The sequence below is a fragment of the Lepidochelys olivacea genome (assembly GCF_965140295.1).
Source record: "Lepidochelys olivacea isolate rLepOli2 genome assembly, chromosome: 19".
NCBI classification, from domain to species: Eukaryota; Metazoa; Chordata; order Testudines; family Cheloniidae; genus Lepidochelys; species Lepidochelys olivacea.
Genome location: NC_140429.1, coordinates 15387711 through 15405698, shown reverse-complemented (window position 1 = coordinate 15405698; position 17988 = coordinate 15387711). Strand labels below are relative to the sequence as shown.

General features: G+C 44.1%; 1 protein-coding gene across 7 annotated transcripts in view; it reads left to right on the top strand.

Moving 5' to 3' along the window:
* The window catches only part of PUM1 (pumilio RNA binding family member 1), a 134380-nt gene that overhangs the window by 15406 nt on the left and 100986 nt on the right, over window positions 1-17988 (top strand). The window lies entirely within an intron of this gene.

Here is a 17988-nt window from a genome sequence, read left to right as displayed (position 1 = left end):
GGGAGCTGCTGGAAGTGGTGGCCAGTACGTCCCTTGGCCCGCGCTGCTTCCAGCAGCTCCCATTGGCCTGGAGCAGCGAATCGCAGCTACTGGGAGCCGCGAACGGCCGAACCTGTGGATGCGGCAGGTAAACAAACCGGCCCAGCCCACCAGGGGCTTTCCCTGCACAAGCGGCGGAACAAGTTAAAGAACCACTGCCCTACTCTATTTGAAGATTGTTATCAGGTCCCCGCTCAGTTTTCTTCTCTCAAGGTTAAACATGCTCAGTTTCTTAACCTAGCCTTACAGATCATTTTAGGTGCCCAGTATTGGACACAATACTGCAGCTGAGGCCTCACCAGTGCTGAGTAAAGCGGGATAAATACCTCCCATGTCTTGCATACAACACACCTGTTAATACACCCCAGAATAAGATTAGTCTTTTTTGGAACTGCATTAGATTGTTTTTTTTTTCTTCCTAAGTGCACTATTTTGCACTTCATTGAATTTCATCTTGTTGATTTAAGACCAATTCTCTAATATGTCAAGGTCACTTTGGATTCTGATCCTGTCCTTCAAAGTGCTTGCAACCCCTCCCAGCTTGGTGTCATCTGCAGATTTTATAAGCATATTCTTCACTCCGTTATCCAAGATGTTTGTGAAAATACTAATATCAGATCCAGGACCGACACCTTAGGGGCTACACTAGATACGCCCTCCCAGTGAACCATTGGTAACTGCTCTTTGAGTATAGTCTTTCAACCTTTACGCACCCACCTTATAGTAATTCACCTGGACCACATTTCCCTAGTTTGCTTATGACACTGTTATGTGGGTTTGTGTCAAAAGCCTTAATGCAATTGAAATATTACATCTATTGTTCCCACCCATCCACTAGGCCAGTTATCCTGTCAAAGAAGGAAATTAGATTGGTTTGTCATGATTTGTTCTTGGCAAATCTATGCTGGCTGTTCCTTAACCCTATTATCCTCTAAGTGCTTATTCAGTAATTTGTTCCAGTAGCTTTCCAGGTACTGAAGTTAGGCTGATTGTTCTAGAATTCCCTGGTCCTCTTAGTTTCCCTTGTTAAAGATAGATACGATGTCCTTCTCCAGTCTTCTTATACTTCGCCTGCCCTGCATGAGTTCTCAAAGATAATAGCTGACAGTTCTGAGATTGCTTCAACTAGTTCCTTAATTACTCTAAGACAAATTTCATCAGGCCCTGCAGACTTGAATAAATCGAATTTAAATATTTTTTAACCTGTCCTTTCCCTATTTTTGGCTTGTGTTCCTTCCCTCTTGTTAATATTAATTGTGTGGTGTATCTGGTCACTTTTAACTTTTTTAGTGGAGACTGAAGCAAAATAGGTGTTAAAGATCTCAGCCTTCTTGATGTCATCAGTTATTAGCTCTCCTTCCCTGCTAAGTAGAGGACCTATGCTTTCCTCAGTCTGTCTTTTGCACCTAATGTATTTAAAGAATCTCGTCTTACTGCTTTTTTTTATGTCCCTTGCTAGGTATAACTCATTTTTTCCCTTACACTTTCTGATGTTTGTTTCTACATATTTGTGCTATTCTTTTGTACTCTTCCTTAGCAATTCATCCATGTTTACACTTTTTTGCAGGATTCTGTTTTGATTTTCAGGTCATTAGAGAGCTCCTGAGGCAGTTATATTGGCCTCTTCCTATCTTTCCTTCGCATTGTTATAGTTTGCATTTATTCCTTTTGTACTGTCTTGAGATACTGCAAATTGACACCCCAAATGACTTCTCACTCTAGCAGAAAGAAGATAAATAAGAATAGTGGGGAGGAAGGGGAAATGAGGGCCAAAAAAAAGGGAATGGGGTGCATACAAAGTACCATGGAGGGGGATTCAGAGAGTACCCCTATTGGGGAGTTTGCAGGAAGTCCCTGAAATAGAGGGGGATAGGAGGTGGGGTGGTGGTGGGAATGAAACAGTCCCATGTGTGTGCAATGAACTTTGCTTACAGCAATTACACAGTGAGACCCTCTATTTTAGTTTAGATTATCCTTGGATGCTCTATTTAACGCAGCATCAGTGGAAATAGATGACAGTTTAAGTCCCGTTCAGACATCCTTACCACTAATAAATGCAGAAATTCAATCTCTCATTTAATATTCTCCACTACCAAAGAAAAAACAAACCCTGAAGCTCCCCCAGCCCTAATAGGGAAAGAATACATAAAATTCTTCAAGAAGATCTAATATTTATTTATGAAGCAAAAAGTCTGTACTAAGACTTCCAGGAAAGAAGAAAATTATTTGACTCTCAAGGTGTGTGTGTGTGTTTTTTTTTTTTTGTTTTTTTGTTTTGTTTTACTCTTCTTCCTGTCACCCCCACCCCAAAAAAAAAAAAAGTTCAAGGTCCACTCCTGGTCATTTGTAAAAGTGGCTAGCAGTGTGTCTGGCATGATGGAAGCATTCCTGTTATGAAGGGAGAAGTCCATCAAATGTGGCCTAAGGGATTTTGGATGAAGTTAGACTTTCTGGGTGGTTTTACTACTTGTTTGTCTGGGAGAAAATAAATCTTACATAAATTACATTTCTTTAAGGTTATTACGGTCTTTTAATATCTTAAGACACTTAAGGATCACATGTTAAATGAGACTTGGTATCATACTGCAGTACTTTTAAATGAAATTCATACGAAGAGACTGTAGCATCCAAATTTTCTCAATGCAACATGCAAAGTTTACATCAAGTGGCTAGCCATAAACATTAAAATTTATTTTAAATTAGCATTCAAGTTCCTTGCTAATGGTTGTCATTTTGATGAAAACTGACTTATTCTGAGACACCAGAAATATGGGAGCTTAACTAAACTAAACACTAAGAAACTAAAAAGTAGATCTGATGCTGCTTTCACATTGGTTTAACAAGAAGTTATGTGAAGCCACTGTTGAGAGTGGTCAAAAAGACAGCTTGTGGCACTGTTTACCTATGTATTTAACCTTCTGGCTTTTGATTTACTGACAACAGTGTCATTTAGCACCATGGTCCTCGTCTTCGCTAGAGAATTTTTCTGTGGGACTGCACAGGTTGGAGTATTGACAGTACTAGTGCACATTAATCATGATGTTTCAGGTGCACTTTGTTTGCATTTTTTGTCTCTATGCGCGCTAGTGCCCTTGCTACAGTATTGTAGAATGACTGTGCTCTGAGTGCCTTTCCCACAGTTCCTAGCACAACTCCATGAAACAGTGGCTTGTGGTAGATTTCAAAAGGTTTTATGTGATCCATCACGGGTACAGGAGAACTGTGGGAGAAGAGGCCATATTCCTCAGGGAAACGTCCCCAAGTCCCCCATTGCCAGCTCCGTTTTTAGTCCTTTTCCCAAAATGGAGTTCAGGATGCCTGGTTCTTGTTCCTTGCTTAACAGGAAAGGCTTCTGGAATGTTTCAAAAAGTTGTCATGAGTTGGCTAATGAAGGAGGTATGCTGAGACTGCCGCCTAGCCTGCTGACCAGTATAATCTCATTGTTTCCTTGTACTCCTCGTGTGTGTACATCTGTTTTCTGCTGTCTAGCAGAGCAGCTATTGGGGGGCAGGGACTGTCTCTTTTTGTTCTGTTTGTACAGCACAGATTGGTCCTGGTCCATGACAGGCTCCTAGATGTTATAGTAGTGTAAATTATATTTCTGCATTAAGTGCAAAGAGCCAGAGACTGGAAAGAGTGGTTCATGTGAGTTTGTGATGCGGTAGTTGTGCACCCACCATCCGGCTAGATGGCAATGTGCTGTTTTTACAAACAATCATTAGTGGGTGGATCTTGCTTTTGGGTCCTACCACAATTCCATACAGGTACATTAAAGTTATGCTCAAGACCAGTAATGGCTGTATAACTTCAGGCTAAGAAAGGCTCTGTGTCTCTGGTATGCTGCCACTGAAGTTCCAGACCATCATGATGAACTTCCTTCAACTTGAAAAAGCAAGTTGCAATTACCCTCTGTAAACTGGCTACCTTAGATAATTACTGGTTAGTAGGTGACTGGTTTGGGATTGGGAAGTCCACCAGTGATTGCTCTTGTTGTGGAAGTCTGCAGGGCAATATATAGTATTACATAGGCATGGGTTCATGGTGGCCAATGAACCAGAGATGATTAGGAAATTTAAGTACTTGAGTTTCCTGAATTCTGCAGTAATTATTTATAGAACCCATTTGCCTGTTCTGTCATCTTCACCCCCCAACAAAACAAAACAAAACAAAAAAGGGTTAGGGTATGTTGCGGAAACTTGCAAAGACACAAGTTCAGGGGGTACAGAATAATGTTATTCATTCTGGAGACTGAAAATAAGATGGAGATGTTTGATCCACAGTGATTTTCTTCAGGGACTAATATGTCTTTTATCTGCCTTAATTTTTATGACATGAAAGTTGACTTAACATTTTCAATTAACAGTGGACTTTCAAGACAGCTGGGCTGGTGTCAACCTATGAAAAGCTGGACAAGCAAGTAGCTATACTTGAAGCTCTTAGAACAGTCAGCAGAGCTTTGAGCAAATAAATGCTCTGGGCACATGCTTTCAAAATGATGGCCAGGAACTTTGTGTGGAGCAGTGAAGTGACTGGAATTCGTAGAATATGGTGTGACGTAGCTTGGTTCATTTTTATGTATAAAAAATATTCTTAATTCATAATGATACTTAGCCTTAGTGGACGTTTGTAGATAATTATATAATTCAGGTATTGTGTTTTTTGGGCAGGGTTATGTATTGGATGGTGTTAAGAAAGATTAATATTAAAGGAACAGTTCTTGGAGGAGTGAATGATGTGCAAAATACTCAGCCCTTGTTTTCAAGAATAAACTTTATTATACACAAACACGTGCAGGCCTGTTTGCATTATCAGAAGGAATGTATCATGTAGAAGAGGGTGTAAGCGATATATTGTCTTGCAAGTGCACTCATTAGGAGACGCATTTTCCTCTTGCGAAGGGGTGGAGTGCCTGAGGAAAAGTTGTGAAGGAGCTGAAGATGTGGGGCAACTGTAATACCTTCAGCCACTATAATAATAAAGGGGCCAGTTGCAAGGTCAAAGCAGCAGTCAGTTTTTCTTTGTCTTTAATTGCTCATTAAAACCTTCCGCTGCAACTGTCACATGTTCTCCTAACATATCTCTGCACTATCTGTATTTCCAGCTACAGCAGAACCTCAGAATTATGAACACCTCAGGAATAAAGGTTGTTCGTAACTCTGAAATGTTCATATCTCCGAAAAAAAGTTATGGTTGTTCTTTCAGAAGTTTACAACTGAATATTGACTTAATGAAGTTTCAAAGTGTATTGTGCAGAAGAAAAATGCTACTTTTTAACCATCTTAATTTAAATGAAACAAGCACAGAAACAGTTTCCTTACCATGCCAGTTTTTTTAAACTTTCCCTTTTTTTGGGTAGTTTACATTTAACACAGTAATGTATTGTGTTTGCTTTTTCTTTTGTCTCTGCTGCTGCCTGATTGTGTACTTCCAGTTCCAAATGAGGTGCGATTGACCGGTCAGTTCGTAACCCTTTTGTTCATAACTCTGAGGTTCTACTGTAGTTAGAAGGCCCTCATCACTGTAGTATCTGAATGCTGCAGAATCACTTCTTTGTCCGCCTGTCTGTGCTGGTCTTGCCTTTCTGCATTTTTCAGCATTCTTGTTCTGCCTTTCAGTGATGATCCTTTTATTTTATGCACCTCAGACTCCTAATTCAATCCCTCTCTCTTCATTTCTGGGTGCAGTTCCATGAATAGACCTCCTCTGCTCTTCCTCTTCCTGGATATCCTTCTTTATCAGGTGTTCCATCTCTATGGGTTTGATCCACCTGCCCCCTTCTGAGATATCGATTGTGGAGTAGATATTTTTTGGGAATAGGGAAAGGTACACAACCTGTGTTTATTAACTATTATTTTAATACCCCACCCATCTGAATTTTAATTCCTCACTCAAGTTGCAACTTCAGTTTCAGATTCCAGTGCCTTAGGAGCTGCTTTCTTTTTGGGATGGAAATGTAAAGGACCTATGACTAGCTTCATGCACAGCTCTTACAAATATGAGGGGTGGTGGTGGTGGTGCTGATTTAATGCCAGAAAAGTGGGGAAGACTCATGGAGAGTCCTCTGGTGATAGTCTTGGCACATGGAGTAATACAGGCTACTTCATTATAGGCTGCCTGGAAAACGTCTCTGGAGGGAACTGTTTGAGAGAGCAAGAGGAAGGACTGATAATCTGTACTAGATATTTGCATAATGATATTGGAGGACTGGTTGTGTGAGCTTCTGTGGGTGTAATTTGACTTGCCCAAAAACTTAACTGTAAGGCAGGAGGACTTGCTTTATGAAATATTTTCAGACATAACCGTTCAGGATTGGGGAAAAATAGGGGTTAGAATTAGGGATTGTAAAATATGAAATGGTTAACTGGTAAATATTAGTCTTACCGTTAACCCATCTTAACCGTTAAACGCTTGCACGTTGGCTGGAGCAGCCCCGGCGCTGAGCCAACTAGCTGGAGTGGCCCCTCTCTCTTTAACTGGTTAAATGATATGATTTTAGTAGTTTAAACAGTTGTCTTTTAAAATATTTACATCCGTAGTTAGTTCTGTCAGTCATTTTCACCCTCAACTCGTGCCCTGTGATAGCAGAAAGATAATAGCAACATGCTACTGAAGTGCCATGGTCCAGCATATGGACTGACTCAGTCATGAAAGGAAAGTGTGTGTGCCATACTGAATAGTGTATATTTTTATTGCAGAACGTTATCCTGTTTTTAGATTTGCAGTTTGTTACTTTTTTGCATTCCTCCTCCCCTTTTCCTCCATTAAGTGCAAGTCCAGCCACATTGTGTGGGCCAGCTAGCCACGGTAAATGCCAAGTCAGGCACTTCTGCCTTGACTGGGAATAACAGCCCTTGTAACCAAGATAGGGGAATGTCAAGATTTTGAAATTATGGAGTAACTGTCCTGGAAGTGCTGACGATGAGCCGTTACAGCTGCTGCTTGTGCCTTGGAGGCAGGGACTTTGGGGAATGTTGGAGATCAGTGGAATAGGAACTTGTGGGGTAGAGGGAGAGGTGAAGATTTACACCCTCATGAGGTTCCATCTGCCATTTTATAAACACTAATGGAATTCGTAAGAACTATAAAATTTCTTTGCTGTGCTCCTGACCCTGCAAATTCTGCCCTGGTTGGTAAATATTAAAATCAAAGGCTACAAATAGGTGGGCTTGTCAGAATTCAGTTTAAATTGATTGCTGTCAGTAAACATCAATTTCAGCTGACACACTGAAATTGATGAAAAAATACCCCTTGGTGCCTGCCTGCACCTTGCGTCTGCAGGGATTGGGTGTCACTGTCCCTGCTGCTGTGCAGGGAGTCCTGTGCAGCTCTGCTGTCACGGCCCTGCTCACTCACCAGTTAGGATTGCGGGGACTGACCCTGGACAGGGACTGTTCCGCATCAGGGTGGCTTCCCCCATGACCAGGGGCTTGTCCTCTTCCTTGCAGCCTGGACTGGGGGTCTCTGGTTTGCCAGCCCAGGACCGCAGCCTCCCCCAAACCTGACTCTCAGGTGTCTTGGGCCCTTGCAGTCCCACTGTCAGTGCTGTCCTACCTCTAACCCCAACCCTTCTCCCCTTAATTTCCCACAGCTGTAAAAATAGTTAAAACATTTTTTAAAAAAATTAAAAATCAAATTCTGCCAAGACTCATATAGACTATAGAAAAGGGCTCCTTTGCTCTCCGTTTCTTCTGAACTCCTCAGCTTGGCTGCTGTCTCCACTGCCCTGGTCCCTGCCACACCTGCAATAAGACATCTTGCACATTTTATTGGGAATCTAGTCCAGCTTGTTGGTTCCCTGGCCTGCATGGCTTCTGCAATCAATTTTTCCTTCTGCCTCAGGATTAAGTCAAGAGGCGCTTCCATGCTATCTAATAGCACCTCAGGCTTGTGGAAGGGTGAGTCCAAGGGATTTGGTCCATTTCCTCATGTAATCAGGAAGTTTTTTAGATTTGGAACTGCATCTTGAGTCATGTATCTTTATGTGAAATATGTTTGCTACCTGTGGAGATGCCACTCCAGTTGCTTAACATAGACTGAGTGAAATGGCTATGACCCAGTTTAGCTGGCCCTGGACCATCATCTCTCCCCAGAGCTATACCAGTCATGCCTAAATGTCTGCCTCTGACCAGCTGGCAATTTGATTATATAATGGTCTCCATTGAGATGTGGTGGTATGACAAATTTATTGACCAGAGGTGGTAGGTAAAAGATGATGGTCACGGTGAAAATAACTCTCAACTGAGCTCCATGGCACAAGTAATGCTGTTTTTACAGGTATGCCTTCTGGCCAGTTTGAACCCTGTGCAGTGGAATTGTGAAAATAGATCAGAAAGACACCTAAGCAGTGAGTGACCTATGCACTGAGAGACATTCATGGCAGAACTGTATTGCACGTGATCTCAGCTTACACTGAGACTGCATACTTGGAGATTGGCATGGTTCTCTTGGACCACTTGGTGGTTAATCATGTTTGAAGCAAATGTAATTCAGATGGTGGCTGTAGTACCGGTGCACCATTATGAGCACTTTTCTGTGTACACACAAATTGTTACTGGCTTAAGTATATGGTGGCAAACTTGTCAAATGTCTCTAATCTAGACAAGGCTATGATGGGTTCCATCATGGTGCTCAAAGTTAGTTAACCTAGTTAAACTTTGTAAACTTCTCCACAGATATCCCTCCCTCCAACCTTTCTGCCTTGAAAGTTTTGTGACCATAAAAACAGGTAGAAGCATTTTAGGGCCTTTGCTAAGTAAACAGACGTCTTTATTTTGTTTGCATTTGTCTATAGTGTACTTCTGATGCCTTCCAGTTAATTCACAGAATAAACCTTAGGATACCTTTTTGTTAAAATTGAAAAGGTAGCTGAATGTACTTCAGAGTAGCTGACATTTTCTGCTGCTGTTGGAAGTGAGAAGGCACAGCTTTGAAGAGAAATGAGGTGGCATGGGTTTTAGACCTCTGCAGACATTTGCAGGCCATTTGACTCGTCTTCCATTCGGTGGAGGAGGTGTCTTTGCCACAGAACAGCATGATGGGGCAGCCTTTTTTCCTCAGAGGAGAGAGATTAGTACACAGTTAGAAAGCAATACAGCTAAGCCAGTTCTAAGACAACATCATGGAGTGTGTTCGGCTGTTACGATTATTGTGCTGTTGTTTGTGTGTTAAGTCAAGAGGAAACGAGTTCTTTCTGTTTCAACATCAACAGTAATGCGTGACACAGTTCCTGTTCTACCTTGGTGGGTCTTGCGATTATTGGCAGATTTGCTGGCCTTGGAGCTTCATGGCAGCCCTTAGCTTGGCCGCTTTTCTGAATTCACAGACCAGGTCGACTCCTCCTGTGTCTGACCAGGATTTGGGGGGAACCCAGGCCTGCCCTCTACTCCGGGTTCCAGCCCAGGGCCCTGTGGAATGTAGCTGTCTAGAGTGCCTCCTGGAACAGCTGTGTGACAGCTACAATTCCCTGGGCTACTTACCCATGGCCTCCTCCCAACACCTTCTTTATCCTCGCCATAGGACCTTCCTCCTGGTGTCCGACAATGCTTGTACACCTCAGTCCTCCAACAGTCCGCGTTCTCACACTCAGCTCCTAGTGCCTCTTCCTCCCAGCTCCTCACACTCACACCAACAAACTGAAGTGAGCTCCTTTTTTAAAACGGAGGTGCCCTGATTAGCGTGCCTGAATTGATTCTAGCAGCTTCTTGACTGGCTGCAGGTGTTCTAATCAGCTTGTTTTAATTGTCTCCAGAAGGTTCCTGTTTGTTCTGGAACCTTCCCTGTTACCTTACCCAGGGAAAAGGGACCTCCTTAGCCTGGGGCTTATATGTGTGCCTTCTATTACTCTCCTATAGCCATCTGGCCCGACCCTGTCACAAATGTTAAACTATTGTAGCATGATTTGGGTGAGGACAAACAGTACTTGTTGAATTAGAAAACAGATTTGCATTGTTTTAGCATTGGGGGAAGCTACCTCTAATTCCCAGGAAATAGCACTTAACTGGTAAATTGCAGTGACTTCCAGTGGAAGTTGACAAGTCTTAAATTTTTAGGCCCTGATGACATTTTGAAAAATTTTGTCCTGGTTTTGTGTCCTAGATAATTGCACCTGTGCAAAGCTGAGTTTACACTGGTGCGGCTTATTACTGAAGTATGTCATGTGGGTGTATGCTTGGGGTTTGTAGTGCTCTAACTACATTGATACAATCAAATCAGTGCATGTTTTTTGTATTATCACCAAAGCTGTTGACGGTAGTTTGTTAGCATTTTTCTAGTAAAAATTAAATAAATCATTTACCAATATTAACGTTTTACTTGAAAGGTGACCTACATTAGAAATTAAGGTCTTTCCTACCCTGGAAGACTGTGGAAGATTAATAGGATTATGAAATTACAATCACTAAGGAAGTGAGACTTGATTGAGAGGGGTTTTTCTTTTTGAGTGCTAGTCTCTATGTGTGTTCCTCTGTGGAGTACCTATGTACTCCTTGCCCCCAGAGCTGAGGAATTTTGCAAGCAATGTCCATTGGTCCACATGTGTCCTCTGGCTCACTTAGTGCCTCTGACCATGGAGATAGAGGGTGGGGTGGACTGACGGCCTCTCCAGTTTCTTATCACTGCCACATCGTCTGGATTGGAACCTCTAGTCTGAAGCTTCAGCTTTCTTCTGTAATAGTGAAAATATATTTAGATATCTGTAAATAGATTTTACATTCTTGAGTTTTAAAATTTTTATATGACAGTTTGTGTTATGTAGGCCCCCCAACCCCCGTACTCTATTGAAGTTCTGGGCTTCAAAATTTGTGCTTCCTGCCTGCAATCCTTCTTGGTCATCAGTGACTACCAATGCTGCTTGTACTACTTTGGGGTAGCCCACATCACAGCAAGATCCAGTATATGCTCTTCATTCCCTATCTGTACCTGGGAAGGGCAAGAACTTCACCTTACAAAGCACCTAATGGAAAAGGTCATGAGGCCGTGGTCGGACCCAGGCTCGGGGACCCCACCATACATCAACCTGACTCAGGAGTGAAAGAGTCTACCCCCAGAGGTCCCTGTGTGGGGTCTTATCAGGAGTGCAAGTTATGTCTTTCTCCAAATCCACTTTGAAGAACCTAGGTCTACAGAGGCAACATGCACTAAGCTTCCACCTCTCCCCCCACAAAAAGAGAATACAGCTGCTCTCTCCCCTTATGGAGTGGGCCCAGAAGAGGCGGAGGAAGCATGTCTCTGTGTCCCCATGCTGCTTCCTCCAGCATCTCTCTTCCAGAGTGGGGAACCAGGTCCAGGGGGTTACCCTGGGGACCACCCAGGTTACCAAGCCACCATCTCCTTCTGAGGGAACCTTCAGAGCCCAAAACTGGCCTTCTCCTTCCAGAGCAGGGAGCTGGGTTCAGTACTACTTCTTTTAGGACTCGAGCACTGACATAACCCCGTACATGCATGTCTGCGCATATGTGTATCTTCTGCGTTGCCTTACTTCAATATGCAGCCTGGTATTTACACTCAGACTAACTTATTAGCATAAACAGATCGACCCAATGTAGTGTATTGGTTTTTGTTAACATAATCAGTATTTTAGTGTGTTTGAGTGGTCTAGATTTTGGTGAAAATCAGTGTAACAAAACCAACTAATAGCTTTTGTAAAACCCAGGATTTTTTTGTAAAAATTGAAAACTAAGTCCTTGGGAATGCTGGAATATTGCTTGTGTGCCATCCAAATATCGGGAACCATTTTACTAATTGCCCCTTTAATATGCAATTGTGAACTGGAGAGGCTGATCTGTCTAGTTCAAATCCTGTCCGCTTTCTTGGATTCATGCATGCATACACCTCTGTGGCCTCTGTCCTCTATCCCCTCCCACTCTGCTTGCTTTGCTCTTACACAAGCTCTCCGTGCCTAAAGTTTGCAGCTGGTTGCCTAAGGGTATGTCTACGCTACGAAATTAGGTCGAATTTATAGAAGTCGATTTTTTAGAAAGTGATTTTATACAGTCGATTTTATGTGTCCCCACAGTAATGCACTAAGCGCATTAAGTCAGCGGAGTGCGTCCACAGTACCGAGGCTAGCATCAGCTTTTGGAGCGTTACACTGTGGACACAGCTATATCATAGTTCCTGCAGTCTCCGCCGCCCATTGGAATTCTGGGTTAAGCTCCCAATGCCTGATGGGGCAAAAACATTGTCGTGGATGGTTTTGGGTACGTGTCGTCAGTCGCCCCTCCCTCCATGAAAGCAATGGCAGACAATCGTTTCACTCCTTTTTTCAGTGCGGGTGCCATACTGCTTTCAGCAGACGGTGCAGTAGGACTGCTACCCGTCATTGTCATCCACCGCTTCCACTGCCACTCTGCTCTCTTGATGCTATGAATCCACCTCGCAGGTCCTCTGAACATGACCATCGTCATCCACTGCTTCCGCTGGCACTCTGCTCTCCTGGTGATCTCTCAGGGTTGCTTCCGCTGCAACTCTGCTCAGCTGCTCTTGTCTCGCCATACCCCGGCAAGTGTGCAGCCCGTTTAGCTGTTGTGTCCTGGCAGCAGACTGTGCAGTAGGTCTGCAAAACTGGTCATCCGGCCACTGCTTCCCCTGCAACTCTTCTGTCCTGCAAACGCCATACCACGGCAAGCATGGAGGCCGCTCAGGTCACCGCAGCAGTTATGAGCATTGTAAACACCTCGTGCATTATCACGCAGTATATGAAGAACCTGCAAAAGCAGGCAAGGAGATGACTGCAGCATGGTGATGAGGTCATGGACATAGACTTCTCTCAAAGCATGGCCCGGCAATTTGGCCATCCTGGTGGCAATGGGACAGGCTCATACCATGGAATGCCGATTCTGGGCCTGTGAAACAAGCACAGACTGGTGGGACCTCATAGTGTTGCAGGTGTGGGATGATTCCCAATGGCTGCAAAACTTTCACATGCCTAAGGGCACTTTCATGGAACTTTGTGACCTTGCTTTCCCCTGCCCTGAAGCGCAAGAATACCAAGATGAGAGCAGCCCTCACAGTTCACAAGAGAGTGGTGATAGCCCTCTGGAAGCTTGCAATGCCAGACTGCTACTGGTCAGTCGGGAATCAATTTGGAGTGGGCAAATCTACTGTTGGGGCTGCTGTGATCCAAGTAGCCAACACAATCACTGAGCTGCTGCTATCAAGGGTAGTGACTCTGGGAAATGTGCAGGTCATAGTGGATGGCTTTGCTGCAATGGGATTCCCTAACTGTGGTGGGGCAATAGATGGAACGCATATCCCTATCTTGGGACCGGACCACCAAGGCAGCCGGTACATAAACCGCAAAGGGTACTTTTAGTGGTGTTGCAAGCACTGGTGGATCACAAGGGACATTTCTCCGACATCAACGTGGGATGGCCAGGAGAGGTACATGACACTCGCATTTTCAGGAACTCTGGTCTGTATGAACAGCTGCAGCAAGAGACTTACTTCCCAGACCAGAAAATAACTGTTGGGGATGTTGAAATGCCTATAGTTATCCTTGGGGACCCAGCCTACCCCTTAATGCCATGGCTCATGAAACTGTACACAGACTCTTTGGACAGTAGTCAGGAGCTGTTCAACTATAGGCTGAGCAAGTGCAGAATGGCAGTATAATGTGCATTTGGACATTTAAAAGCGCGCTGGCGCAGTTTACTGACTCGCTCAGACCTCAGCAAAACCAATATTCCCATTGTTATTACTGCTTGCTGTGTGCTCCACAATATCTGTGAAAGTAAGGGGGAGATGTTTATGGCGGGGCGGGAAATTGAGGCAAATCGCCTGGCTGCTGATTATGCACAGCCAGACACCAGGGCGGTTAGAAGAGCACAGCAGGGCGTGCTCCACATCAGAGAAGCTTTGAAAACCAGTTTCATGGCTGAACAGCCTACGGTGTGACAGTTCTGTTTGTTTCTCCTAGATGAAAACCCGCCTCCTTGGTTTGCTCTACTTCCCTGTAAGCCAACCGCCCTCCCCTCTCCCCTTCGATCACCACTTGCAGAGGCAATAAAGTCATTGTTGTTTCAAATTCATGCATTCTTTATTAATTTGTCACACAAATAGGGGGATAACTGCCAAGGTAGCCCGGGAGGGGTGAGGGAGGAGGGAAGCACCAGGTGGGGTAGCGGAGGAGGGAAGACAAGGCCACACTGCACTTCAAAACTTATTAAATGTCAGCCTTCTGTTGCTTGGGCAGTCCTCTGGGGTGGAGTGGTTGGGTGCCTGGAGCTGCCATGCCCCTCTCTCCCCAGCGTTCTTGGGCTTCTGGGTGAGGAGGGCAGTTACACAGGAGCTGCAGTGGCAGTCTATGCCTTTCCTGCATCTCAACCATATGCCGGAGCAGATCAGTTTGATCCTCCAGTAGCCTCAGCATTGCATCCTCTCATCATGCTGCCGCCATCTGTCCTCTTGATCCCGCCATCTGTCCTCAACCAGGTGACCATGGATGATATCACTCTCCTGAGGATAACACAGAGAGATAAAGAATGAATGTTGCTTGAATGCCAGCAAACACCTGGACCACACTCTGCCATGTTTTCTTATGCAGCGATTTGCCAGCAGATTGAGGGACGTTATCGTTCCCCTCTATTCGACATTGGTGAGGCCTCATCTGGAGTACTGTGTCCAGTTTTGGGCCCCACACTACAAGAAGGATGTGGATAAATTGGAGAGAGTCCAGCGAAGGGCAACAAAAATGATTAGGGGTCTGGAACACATGACTTATGAGGAGAGGCTGAAGGAACTGGGATTGTTTAGTCTGTGGAAGAGAAGAATGAGGGGGGTTTTGATAGCTGCTTTCAACTGTCTGAAAGGTGGATCTAAAGAGGATGGTTCTAGACTATTCTCAGAGGTGGCAGATGACAGGACAAGGAGTAATGGTCTCAAGTTGCAGTGGGGGAGATTTAGGTTGGATATTAGGAAAAACTTTTTCACTAGGAGGGTGGTGAAACACTGGAATGCGTTACCTAGGGAGGTGGTGGAATCCCCTTCCTTCGAAGTTTTTTAAGGTCAGGCTTGACAAAGCCCTGGCTGGGATGATTTAGTTGGGGATTGGTCCTGCTCTGGGCAGGGGGTTGGACTAAATGACCTCCAGAGGTCCCTTCCAACTCTGATATTCTATGATTCCAGACTATGTGCTACTGGCCTGCGGTGGTAAAGTGTCCTATCATGGAGGACGTAATAAGGCTGCGCTCCCCAGAAATCTTTTGCAAAGTTTTTGGGAGTACCTCCAGGAGAGCTTCATTGAGATGTCCCTGGAGGATTTCTGCTCCATCCCCAGACATGCTAACAGACTTTTTCAGTAGCTGCACTGGCTGCGAATGGATCCCAAGTCTTCAGGGCAAATTAATCTTTAAACACGCTTGCTTTTAAACCATATATTTATATTTACAAAGGTACACTCACCAGAGGTGCCTTCTCTACCTTCATGGTCCGGGAGCCCGGCTTGGGAGGGTACTGTCTCCAGGCTGATAAACAGTTCCTGGCTGTCGGGGAGAACAGTTTCTCCGCTTGCCTAGTGTGCGCTATCTTCAACCTCCCCCTCCTCATCATCTTCCTCGTCCCCAAAATCCTCATCCATGTTGCGTGAGACTCCCTTAGAGGAGTCCACGTACAGGTGTGGGGTAGTTGTAGGGGCATGCCCTAGAATTGCATGCAGCTCATCATAGAAGCGGCATGTCTGGGGCTCTGACCTTGAGTGGGCGTTTGCCTCTTGGGTTTTTTGGTAGGCTTGCCTGAGCTCCTTAAGTTTCACACAGCACTGCTGTGGGTCCCTGTGATAGCCTCTGTCCTTCATGCCCTTGGAGATTTTTTCAAATATTTTGGCATTTTGTATTTTGGAACGGAGTTCTGATAGCACAGATTCTTCTCTCCATACAGCGATCAGATCCAGTAACTCCCATTCGGTCTATGCTGGAGCTCCTTTGCGATTCTGGGACTCCTTGGTCACCTCTGCTGATGAGATCTGCACGGTCATCTGTGCTGATCAGCTTGCCACGCTGGCCAAACAGGAAATGAAATTCAAAAGTTTGCAGGGCTTTTCCTGTCTACCTGGCCAGGACATCCAAGTTGAGAGCGCTGTCCAGAGCGGTCACAATGGAGCACTGTGGGATAGCTCTCGGAGGCCAATACTGTCGAATTGCATCCACGCTAACCCAAATTCAATCCAGCGATGTTGATTTCAACGCTAATCCCCTCCATGGGGAGGAGTACAGAAACAGATTTTAAGAGCCTCTTAAGTTGACAAAAATGGCTTCGTTGTGTGGATGGGTTCAGGGTTAAATTGATCTAATACTGCTAAATTCGACCTAAACTCTTAGTGTAGACCAGGGCTAAGTGGGAGTGGAGGATTGATGTGATGCAGCCCTTGTTTTGATATTCCACCTTTCTCTCCTAAATCTAGATTAAATTTTAAAACAGTACTGTGTCTTTTGGGTCATTAAAAGATGGTTGAATTTTTAGGCCTGACAACTTTGAAAGATTAGCACTGCAGCACATAAGAACATGTTAACTGCCGTGCATTACACTTGGTAATCATTAAGGAAATTGCTAGTTTCTTGTACCTGGGTGTCTGGAATGTCTGATTAGATTATTGAGCCCTGTAGCAAACATACACCAGTCACTTTTTCAAGTAGTCCCATTAAACTCAATGGAACTGCTTATATTAGTTAAGTTACATGTACCTTTGCAACATTGGACCTCTAGTCTGTTGTTATAGTTGGATTGTTTGAAGTAAACTGTGTTTATAGGGGAGATTTACCTGTAGTTTAAACGTAAGTTTCTATGATGACACTTCCTGGAGTTCAGTCATTACATATTGAATTTTGTATTTTGGAACCAGAGTTAGTGTTAAGTGTATCGGTGCCATAAGCAAATAATAATTTTGGCAGGTGATCGTGAGCCAAAAGAAAAGTCAATATTTTGTTCTCAAAATATAATTTGAAAAGATTTGGTAAATTTGTATTGCTGATAACTGCCCATAGAAAGACATTGAAATATAGGAACATCCCTAATATAGACTTAAATTTAAGCTGCGTACATGTTGTCTTGCTTTCTTCCTTTACCTCACTTTTTCATTTTTAAAATGTTTCATTCTATATTTTGTTTGCAGTTCTTTTTTTCTGCCATTATCCCCTCACCACCTCTTTCCTTTAACTCCTTGGGTCTTCCTGCTATGACTTTTATCTGTTTGTCTCCCCCTCCCCAGCTTTTTGAGATTGATAGATTGAGTCAAGGGAAAACAGTATCTGTCTCCCACTCCCCTAGATTCTTCCCTCAGTCTCCTCCCGTTGTAGTTCCAGGGATGTTGCGGTTGGCTCTAAGGGTTGGCTTCTTCATCTTTAGACAGGCTTCCAAGGATGGAGTTCCTTAAGGTTGCTGCTGCTACCACGTTTTTTCTTTCTTGAAGTTAAGTGTGGAAGAAAGGAAGGTGATTCACAGAGTCAGAGATGATTCTTTTCAGAGTAGGAGCCGTGTTCGTCTGTATTCGCAAAAGGAGAAGGAGGACTTGTGGCACCTTAGAGACTAACCAATTTATTTGAGCATAAGCTTTCGTGAGCTACAGCTCACTTCATCGGAGTGTAGCTCACAAAAGCTTATGCCCAAATAAATTGGTTAGTCTCTAAGGTGCCACAAGTCCTCCTGTTTTTTTTAGAGATGATTCTGCTGCTTGTAAGGAGTTGGGCGTGAGAAGAGTCTAGAGTAGAAGTCATGGAGCAAAAGTTTGGCAACATTGTTGACACCTTACATGAGTGCCTACCAGGCCTGTGCTGCCAATGTTTCAGTTCACATTTTCCTACTTTTAGGGAGACATTTTATATGCTGGAAGTCGTGAGACCTCTCTTTGAATCTAGGTTTTGTCACTTACACACTGTGACTTTGGGCAGGTTGCTTCCCTCCTGGATCTAGCGTGTCTATCTGCAATATGAAGAGTGATTCTTACTCACCTTTGTAAAG